Below are 11,492 nucleotides of genomic sequence, written 5' to 3'. Positions count from 1 at the left end.
CATCTACCTATTCTTAAGTTTATATTATAGAAAGGAATATCAGGGTTCAATTAGCACCTTTGTGTGTTCAGTCTCATCGAGTTTATTAAGAAAATTTCCTATACATATACATTCGGCTTAAACTTTCATTGGAAAGAAGAAAGATAAACTTAAACTTTGATGGGTCATTTATTGAATTTGATTCATTAAATCAAAAGTTATGCTCAATAGACGATATCGGATTTAGATAAATGCAATGCATTCTGGTTTCTAGGGAATCTCAAAGGAATTATAATCTATTATAATTGATCTATTATAATTCCTTTGAGAATCCCTAGAAACCAGAATGCATTGCATTTATCTAAATCCGATATCGTCTATTGAATAAAAAAGTTACTTTCGGAAAATGCTCAAAAACGTTAAAAATCGACCTATCAAATTAAACAGAAGCATAATTACATCAGTATTTTCGTTTCAGTCATTAAAAAATGATAATTAGTATCTGTAATCACATGAAAACGAGTGCAATTCGAATATAATTGCACGAGCGATTTTTTTGTTATTAATTAATTCGAAACAAAAAAATCACGTTATTACGAGCTAATCGCACAATGACTTTCACTACTTTTTCCCAGTTAGGAAAGTAAATTATAGAAATTACACTGAGAGTTTTATATTTTTCTCTTCTCTTTATGTCTTTCTTTTATTGTTGTTTATTGATTTTCTTTCTCACAAAATAAATTTCGAATGCAATTAAAACGTTCGATGCAAAAAAAAATGCAAGAAAACACATTAAAATCAATTTTGTAAACATTGGCTGCGTTTAGACCAGCCTGGCATTTATAATTGCTTGCAGTATTCTTTTGAATTCTATTGTTCCGCGCAATTGTTCGGTTTGTCAAATTCCTAATGATGCCAGCGTGTTGGCATTTTGTTGGCATTTGAAATGCCATTTTAAGTAAAGGAATCCCCTTTTCTGGCATTTCAAATCAAACAAAGGAACCAAAACAAAGAGAAAAAATGACATTTTTGATTTTTTAAAGTATTTGCACGTTTTTTATTCCGTTCTTTTTATAGATTGTAAAATTTGCAAGATTTGCCATAGCCTAGCCCTACGGCAAAAGGTTTCAGTCTTAATGACTACAGTTTTTGAGAAATTCCATGCTTTTCATTGTTTGATCTGTCAAAGTTGAAATTGAGGGAATCACCTTTTCAGTAATGACTCTAAAAAGACGATTCCTTAAATACCATGACAGAAAATACAATGGAAAAGCTATTAAAATCGAATCCCTCATGAGCAAATGCCAAATTACAAATGCCAGTTGGTCTAAACGCAGCCATTGTCGCGGCATTGGAGAGTGTGATTAACGATTAATTGCTCTCTACAGGATGCAATTAACGATTAATTGCTCTCTTTGAGGGCGTGCCAAATAAGAAAAAATAACCCATCGTGCGATTAGCTGTCTAAATGACCTTTTGTTATTTAAAGGAAGGTTGAATTTCAATGAAAGGGAGAAAATTCGTCGAAAAAGGCCAAATAATCTGGTAAAATTCATAAAAATACATCAAATATGGGTTTTGAGGTAGATCCAGCCAACGATGTAAAAATAATAGATAACCAACTACCTCTAGAAGGCACTTTTCCCAAGAGAACAACCATTGTTTTCCTATTGAAATGAGCACTCTATTAAAAAGCTCTATGTGCAGTGCGTGTTATGCTTTTAGCTAGATTTTGACACACTTTTTGACATCCACTGAAATGATAGAAAATTTGAATTGTTATTTACTGCAAATTTCGGAATTTTTTTCAAAAGATAAAGGTACCAATCTTTAGACAAATTGACTACGGATCGGCCTGATACCACTTAATCTTCATCTGGATAAATAAACGCTCATAAAATGCTGTTATCTGAAAAATATATGTGTGATTTGAACTGCGATATCTCACGAATGAAAAGTGCATGAAGGTTGCCTGATACAAAATAAACAGATGAATGTTTATAGAACAACTATATCTAATTAAAAAATTCCTTCTTTGAGGCTGCCTATAGGAAAATACACTTTTTCTAACCCAAATTTTGGAAAAGTATACATCACGTGATCGATTCTGTCCAATAGAAGGTTGCGCAAATGAAGCAAGTTTTTATTTAATTGCACTTTTTACGATGCAAAATGTCATTAATATTTTTACAACCATAACACGGATGTTTTTTGAGAATCAAGGCAAGTTGGTTATCTATTATTTTTACATCGTTGATCCAGCCTTACATAGACTTTATCCAGACTAGAACCAAAAATCTGAGGAAAATTTCGGTAAAACTAAAGTAAATTGAATTTGATGAAAATTTTAAATCCTTTCGACCCTTCAGTTTGACGCTTGAAGTTCAAAAACATACCGACGTCAGTACGATCAAGACAAGATCTGGCGTCAATCACAGTAGAGCTGACAGTTAGTTGATCTCAAAGCGGCTGTATTTCTTGGTGTGTTTTAGTCAGAGAGTTGTTGTAATAATCATTTTCGTTTGTTTTGACTTTTGAAAATCAGCTATTTTCCTACCCCTTGCAGTTTTGCCTATGGCGTCACTATTTTAATCATAAAAAGTTTTCCCGGGCCTAATCCGCGTCCTCCCTCTCAAAAATATCTTGTGATATAATGTTCTTTGGAATAGACTAAAAATGGTTAGGTCGTAGAAAAAATGTCACGGAACCCCAGGCACCCCAGGGGGCAAACCCTACTAAAAGTAACTATTTTATTCAATTGAGCATAACTTTTGATCTAATGAATCGAATTTAATAAATGATCCATCAAAATTTAAGTCTATCTTTCTTCCTTCCAATGAAATAGGTGTGGTTCTTTTAAAATTTTTACATTTCGAGAAAATTAGTTTGAAAGAGAGAAACTTTTTTGTGGCGCACCCGGTATTTCTTGCAAAATATATTTTTTACTTAAAATTCGAAAATTGAATGGCCTGAATGAGCCCTTAGAATGAAATTTGTTGTTCAGGTCATAATTTCTTATTAATTTTATTTTAAATTTGATTTCAGTTATCATGTATCTGATCCTTATTGCCATTCCATTAGCAATGATCATTTATGGTAAGTTTACTTCATTTTGTTTTTCGCTTGTCCAATCATAGTCCAGGAGCCAAACCTGAAAATGACATTTTGCCCCGCATTTTGCTTAGCCCAAGATTCTACAGGATAAACTTTTTTGGAATCCTCAACTATCCTAGTTTAAGAAATTCCTGTTCAATTTTTCATACTGGGTCTGAGTTTTTAGGGGGTACTTTTTACCCTTTGTAACGATTTGTTAAGAAAAAATCTTTCCATGTATGATATAATTTGCTTTATAATAAAAATAAATCGACCAATTGCCTTGAAACTTTGCCAAAAGTTTCAAGATAGATTGGTGATCATCATTGACAAAAATTTTTTGCGAAAAACTATTTTTGGGGGTTTATCTGGGGGAAAATAGAATGAGGCACAAACTTTGTGTTATGATAAATCTTAAATGCGATACACCCGAAAAATTTCTTGTCAACTGTATTTAGTATCATTTCGACGCTTCAGGGGGTAAAAATGCCCATTTTATTGAATTATTATTATTATTATTTTGTTGAAAGAATTGGATATTATTTGACTTTTCGAGGAAGACGCGCATGACGAAGTCGATGAAGAGGTTGAACAGAAATGGACTTTCAGGACCACCCTGACGTACGCCTGATGTAGTCGGAAATGTCTCTTTTTCAAATGTTAGACTTGTGTCTGAGTACAACTTTTCGAGGATGTTGAGGATTTGGGGACAACGATTATCAGAGAAACGTAGTTTGATAGAGTCAAATAACCATTTTCTGGGGATGTGGTCAAAAGCCGCGGTGAGATCCACAAAGAGGAGAAAAAGAGGTTGTTTCTTGCGGTGAGTGATCTGTTGAACTCGTTTTATGGTATAGATACCATTGGTGGTACCCCTATCTTGGCGAAAACCATTTTGCTCCTCTGAAAGCTGGGCTTCGTACCAAGGACGAAGGCTACCCAGAATGAGATTGATGACCAACTTACAAACAGTTGATCCGATGCTAAGTCCACGGTACTTTGTAGGGTCGTTTTTGAATCCTTTACCTTTCCAAAGAGTACGGACTCGAGAGTTACCCCAAGCGTGGGGTACGTCCAGGTTTTGCCAAAGGTTTGAGGTCATGCGATGCAATACTTCTAATATAATTGGGTGGTTCAGCTTTTTGAGAAACTCAGTATCAATGTCATTAGATGCTTTATTGGATTTAAGCATATCAAAAATTGTTGGACAACTGGTCACATCAAAGGGCACCGGTTTGAGGGCTGAGGTATATTTGAGTAAATTGACAAAGCCCACCATGTTTGGGTCACGGAGAAAATTTTTGAATTTTGAAGGGTTCAAAGTGCTATTTTAGGGCCCATTTCAATTCAATTTGAAAAAATAATTCATGTAAAAATAATGGAAATCTTTTAAAAGTACAAATAACATGAGGGGCCATGCCCCCTGGTCCCCCGTTAACGGGACCCATGGAGGCGCAACCATGATTTGCGCCAACGTGAGAAATTTTCAATTTAGTATGGCTAAAATCGCCCTCATTTACTCACTTTTTTCCAAAATATGGTTTAAACATCATAGGATTCCTTTGGCCAATCTGCTTAAAATTACACCTCATACACTTTTTTTTTATAAGAACCAGTAAATTTTTGCTGAGGCTCGAATGTTCTTATTTTGTTCTTATTTTTTCTATGGTAAAAAACAAGTTTTGGATATTTACTTTACTATTTAGAGAATTTTAGAAACCAGTGATTCTTTTTGCTATAACTCTCTAACTTCAGCCTCTCCACTGTTCTTAAATTGTTCTTATTTTTTGGCATTTTTGAGCCTCGCTGTTCTGATAAAATTGTTCTTATAAAAAAAAGTGTAATAAACCTGTTGCTTCTTTCTGTTTAAGGCTTTGCTACAAATGTATGTTTTCCTGAAATAAAGGACCTGATGTCTTTGATGCATCTATAAGAATATAAGCATTTAAGAAAAAGAGGAAAATGTTAGTTACGGAGGAAGCGCAAGTAGCTTGCCTCAAAATAACAAGTTCTACTTAAAAACCGGCAGTAGTGACCGTTTCGGGAAGTAAAAGCTGATAAAATTACGCTAAATCACTGTAACTATGTAGCCATAACTTCAGTTAAAAGCATCGAAATGTTGTGTAGTTGTCTTTAAAAGGACTAAGAAATGATTGAATGATAATTTAAAGTTTGTTAGAGCTGGTTTCCATCCTAAAAATTTACATAGCTTTTTGAGGAAACTTCTCAAAAAGAAAAACATCCAAACTCAGGCAACTGCGAACTAGAAATTGGGCATATTTACCCCCTGATTTGCCACCTGTATCCCTGATGCCAGATAATGAAAACCAATTGCTTTCATCTATTGAAAGAAAGTATCAATGTTTCCAGTAGTTAAAAATCAAATTTCGTACACCTTAATACTGTTTTATGGGTCCAATGGGCCCAAAAATCAATAAAAATATACTAAAATGGGCAATTTTACCCCCTGGTTTCTCCAACTGCACCCTGTATGTGAAAGTTTCAAGTCAGCATTGTAATTTTCTAGTGTATATTACACAAAGATCAAGTTAAAACTGTTTTCGAAGATATTTTAAGCGAGATAAGCAGTGAAAATTGCTCAAATTATGTAAAAATTCAATAAATTGGGCATTTTTACCCCCTGAAGTGTCGAAAATGATACTAAATACAGTTGACAAGAAATTTTTCTCAAAAATAATTTTTCGCAAAAGTTTTTTGCCAATGATGATCACCAATCTATCTTGAAACTTTTGACAAAGTTTCAAAGCAGTTGGTCAAGTTGTTCATGAAATATAGCAAATTATATCATACATGGAAAGATATTTTCCTTAACAAATCCTTACATACAAATGGTAAAAAGTACCCCCTAAGTTTGAGCCCAGTATGAAAAATTGACTAGGATAGTTGAGGATTCCAAAAATATATAGTTTATCCTGTAGAATCTTGGGTTAAGCAAAAGTGCTTTTTTAAGGAGATTTGGCTCCTGGACTATGAAGGCTGCTTGCCATTTAAATCCAAGATAATAGACGAAATTGATTTTGTCGCTTTGAAAACGTACTAAACTTCAAATAACAGATAGAAAAAGTGTCTACTTTGAATACTTCCCCCCCCCGGGAGGGGGGGGAGGCACTAATATGATCTGGCCTACGTCATGTGCCGCGCTTAAGGGTGGGATTTTTCAGTGCACTGTAAGGGTGTGTTTCTGTGAGATTGCACTGCAAGGGTCGAATTTTAAAACAAATTCAAAATAATTGATAAAAAGAAAGGTTTATACTTCTCGTTTGTTTGAAACAGAAAATTTCCCAAGCTTCTTTTTTTCACGCAGATTTACAGCTGAAAAATATAGTGCACTATAAGGGTTGGGTAAATCATGAGAAAATGCACTGAAAGGGTACCTTTTCAGCCATATTGAATTGCACTGTAAAGGTACGATTTCGGGGTTGTGGATGGTGAGATTTGTTCGTATTTTTGAAATTTGTCGTTTGTTTTTTATGTTGCGAAGTAGGCACTTTCTCCCCGTCATAAATACATTTCTCTATGCAATGAAGAAAGTAAAAAAAGTCTTGCTAGGACCATCTGCGAAACCTTACATATCTTTTCATACACAAACTCAAATACTGGATCAGAGATGCTTAGATCGAGAGATATGGCTAAAAAATGCATAAAGGATGTTTATAATAAGCAAAATATTTTGGGAAATACGTCAAAAAGCAAAAAACAGCCAAAATCGAAAAGTGTAGGACCCGAGGGGGGGGGGCTACTACCTTTGCCATCGGACGGGGGTGCTCTGCTGAGGTTCAAAAAATGGGCCCTACGAGGAACTCGTTTTTTAAAAAGTTTTATCGAAATTTGCGAAAAAAGTGACCCTGAATGGGAATGAAATTCCAAAATGTTCTAAATTTTTTCTACTTTTTCTCAAAAGCGTATGCTTGCGTACAGCGTACATTGAGTTTCATGTATGAAATAAAGGTCCGAACCAAACGATTTGAATTTGAAATTTTCTTCAACCGAAGGGGGCGGGGGGGGGGGTGCTGGTGAATGAAAAAGTACGTACCAGAGGGGGGTATAGCCATTTGCGTACATGGGGGGGGAGGGGGTACTCGATTTTCGACATTTTAGTGCGTACGTACTATGTGGACGGCCCCTTGGGACTCGTGGTTGAAAAAGGTACCCCTCCTTTTTTTCAGGTTTTGTTGGTTTGGGACATTGCAGTGTTCAACCATTTATCCCGAAATTTATGATAACCAGTGGCTTCATATCAGCCATATTTTTCTTTTTATTTCTTGTGGCATGGGCAACTGGTTCCAAAGATGGGTCTTCATGTGAGTATGCTGCAGTATTTGGCTTCGTAGTTCTTTTGGGAATCCAAATAGCAGGAGCTCTTTATATATTTGATATTGATTCTTCGAAAGTTATTGATGGAGTAAATTGCGACAAAGATTTGTACTGGTTCGCTTTTGCATTACTTATAATATTTTTGGCATCATTTTTTGTGCTCGGCGTTATTTTTATTGCGTACATCAATAAAAACTAACACGAGTCAAATGCAAACATAAAATTCTCAAGTCGATCGCCAATTTCATTCTTGTACAGTCGATTCAACACTTTGCTCTTGAAAAAGTAATCAAGCTTGTAAATGAATGTTTTATATATTGTTCTTTATTTGGAATTAAAAGATAAACCCCTCAAAATAATCTCCAGGGTATTACGTATTTCTTCGAATAAACGCCCGAGGCCCGAGGCGTTCGTTTATTAGATAATTTTTAACTAAGGTAGTTTCAATAAAGTGAATGGGAACATTGTTTTGCCTTTTTATTAGTCAATAAAAAATATATTAAAATCTTTTCAAAAGTATATGGACGCTTAAGTCTTTTGACCTTTTCTACGCCCGTTTCACAGACCCGCTGAAACCCCAGCCCCACTAGAAAATTTAGCGAAAATATCGTCCCCGGTTGGAAAATACCCTGGAATTTCAGCCCCACTCGAAATTCAATGTTTAAAAATTGCACTCCAAAACCATTTCCACTGGATTTACTGGATTTCTATTCCCATTGGGATTTCAATAGGAATTTTTATCCCTATTGAGGAAAAGAGTTCGGTCGGGGCTGTGAGACAGGGGTGTTTTTCTCAGCACCCATTCATCCTATGTTAAAAACTTATACACCGTTGGAAATATATTTCAAAGGAGAATAATCTAGAGGATAAAAGATTTTTTAAAAGTTGAAAAATGTAGAAGAAAAATGAAGATGAAAAAGTCTGAAATTTTTTTTTACTGTTTTGAAAATCATGACAAATCATGAAATTATTTGGACTATTTGAACCTTAACAGGAAAAAATTTTCGATTTCCAAGGTTGGAAATTCAATATTTTTGGGTTGGAAATTTTGGTTTTATAATTGAAGGTTGGAAATTTGAGCGATTACCTTAAGCTGATTTTGAAAACGTAAATTACCCATAGGTTTTGTAGAATAAACCAATGCCCTTGAAAAATCAAGTGAAAAAAACCCATGTAGAAATGACAATTTTCCAAGGCTGGTTGGAAAACATGACTTTTTGGGTGGGAAATTTTTATTGTCCAAACAGTTTGGAAATTGAAAAAAAGGTCAATAATCGATGTGAAAATACATATTTATTTTTGTAAATTTGATACCTCGGGTTGAAAAACTAGACTTTTTGGGTCGGAAATTTGTGTTTCTCCAACCAGTTTGGAAAACGTTGAAAATCCATGTGGAAATTACATTTTTGTGAAATTGAGACTCTTTTTTGGAAAACTAGACTTTTTGGGTTGGAAATTTGTGTTTCTCCAAACAGTTTGGAAAATGTTGAAAATCCATGTGGAAATTACGTTTTTGTAACCATTTTCTGCGCATGTCCTTTGAGAAAACCACATGCGATTTTTCGCTCAAAACTGTTTTGATGTATTCATGATATGCACCACTGCAATGTCTTCTGACATTACGTCATGGAACCAATAGCTCATTGGTTGGAAGTGACGTAAAAGCAGTCAATACGTCACTTTCAACCAATCAGCTATTGGGTGGAACGGAAGACATTGCAATGGTGCATATCATGAATAGCTAACCTAGATATTAATACAATAATGACCGGTTAGTGAGGGCTGTACTGAGAAATATTGCCCGAGGTCAAGTAACGACCGAGCTTGCGAGGTTGTTGCGTTGACCGAGGGCAATATTTTCAGTACAGCCCGAAAAAACCGGTCATTATTGTATTTGTTAACCGTTTCCTTCAGCTTCGATTGATTTTTAGCGCTTTATCCGGGGAAAAATAGCGAAATAAAGCGAAAAAAACAAGCAAAATTAGATAAAAATTGTTTTATTTTCTGACGTCAGAAATAAAAAAGGAGAGAAATGATGTCAACGCATTGTTCATTTTCCTTTGAAAAAGTAACGTCACAATAAATTTTCCTAACGACGGGCAACTCTGGCCAGTGTAGACCCGTCGTCATGCGAAAAGAACCAATTGCATTGCGCGAAAAGCCGTGTAGCCCGCTTCGAAAAAGTAACCGGTTAACAATAGACTATAATGGTGAGCAGTCAAGCTGTAAGTTTCCGTCAGGTGAGGCGTCCCTTCGGAGCGGCCTCGGTCAATCGCAGTGAGTTCGCACAGTGAAGCACATAGGGTACTTGTATCATAGTTTCAAATGGTGCCCTGCTGAGCTGTGTGAGTGATCTAAGATCAACCACGTATCTGTGCGAACAATAACGAGGGATTGACCGGGAGCCATCGAGCCTAGGCTAGCGAGTGACTGCTCGCAAAAATGGGACCAAAACAAAAACCTTGTGTAAGATTTCTTTTTCCACATCTCTGCCATCACTTTTTGGCTTTTTTCAACCTGAATTTTTGAAAATTCCAACCTTTTTTAGCTTGGATTTTGGCTTTTTTCCAACTGAATTTTAAAAATTTCCAACCTTGGTAAATTTGGATTTTGGCTTTTTTCAACCTGGATTTTTGAAAATTCCAAGCCATGGAAAATGCAAAATTTCCAACCTGCGTTATATATGTTGGCCACCTGTTTGGTCAGTATTTTACCGGAAAGAATGATCAAAATGGTTAACGTTCACGAGATTTCCTTGGCCTTAAAGCATAGTGTTAATTTCCGTTTTCGAAAATTTTGATTTTTGAGGTCTAGAAACGAGTTTTCGGTGCAAAAACGAAGCTAAACTTCGGACCTGCCTGGAGAATTCGAAAATGATCCAATTTCGGTTCATCATGAGGGTTCAGTGCGATTTTCCAATTGGAATGAAATTTCAGAGTTTTCTTCTAACCACTGGGGACAATTTTTTAGCCAATAATTTTTCCAGTGAGGAACAGGTCTCAGGATAACTGATTGTGTTATTTCTTATTTGTTTAAGATAAAAAAGTATGAGAAAGAAATAAATATTCGTTATATGTTTGTTGTCGAACGATATCATCATCACGAGTTTTGCAATTGGTACGTTTGTTACACCTTGGAGCTCAAAGAATGTTGCATGCAAAGTTTTCTCGACAGCAAGATGTCACAGGTATCTATTGTACCTTAAACCTATTAGCCCCAGGGGATAGAATCTACCACGCTGGAGTTCTTTAGTGTATATCTCGGAGAAAAATTTTTTGAACGACCTGAATCTCTCTGACTTTTAGTAAAATCTTATTAATAGTATTTGTGCAAAATTTTAGGGTCAAGGGTCGTCCTGGTCAGGTTTTAAGACTTTAGTGTGAAGACATAAAACCCAGGAGGTAAAATTGCTTAAAACTCAAAATTTCAAAGTGCGGATAACTTCTGAACTGTTTATTTAATTATTTTCAAATTTCGAACCCTGGTAGGCATTGACAATGTGAATTTAAAAAAAAAAATTAAAAAAAAATTAAAATGATGACGTCATCATTTATGAAAAAATCTTTATTAGAAAAAAGTTATAGCAATTTTTCTTTTTTTGGTCATTTTAGGCCAACTTCAAAGTGCTGTAACTTTTTATCCAAGAAAGATACGAAAAATCTGTACAGATTTGAGATCAGCAAGCACAGGAAAAAATTTTCGATTTCCAAGGTTGGAAATTTCAAGTTTTCTTAGTTGGAAAAGAGATAAAATCCATCCTTTTTCCATTTTCCATTGGATTTTATCTCTTTTCCAACTAAGAAAACTTGAAATGTAGGACATTCTCCAAGGTTGGAAATTTAATGCGTTATATATTGAGTTTAAAGCCCGAAGGGCTAGAGTAGAATCTCTAACCTTTCCCAGGCAAGGAAAAGAAAAGCCACTTATTTCCCATCCAGAACGCGCCTAGAACGCGCCGCAATCATGACGACGGATTGTATCTAGCGGCTCCTTTGTTTATATGAGGACTTTTTTGAAATCTAGCGATAGATTTTACTTTCAATCAGGCGTTTGTGTAAAAACCACGCGCGGACGTCCTGGATGGG

Source organism: Clytia hemisphaerica, unplaced genomic scaffold, assembly GCF_902728285.1.
Source record: "Clytia hemisphaerica strain Z4C2 unplaced genomic scaffold, Clytia hemisphaerica genome assembly, whole genome shotgun sequence".
NCBI lineage: Eukaryota > Metazoa > Cnidaria > Hydrozoa > Leptothecata > Clytiidae > Clytia > Clytia hemisphaerica.
This window is presented reverse-complemented; position numbering follows the sequence as displayed.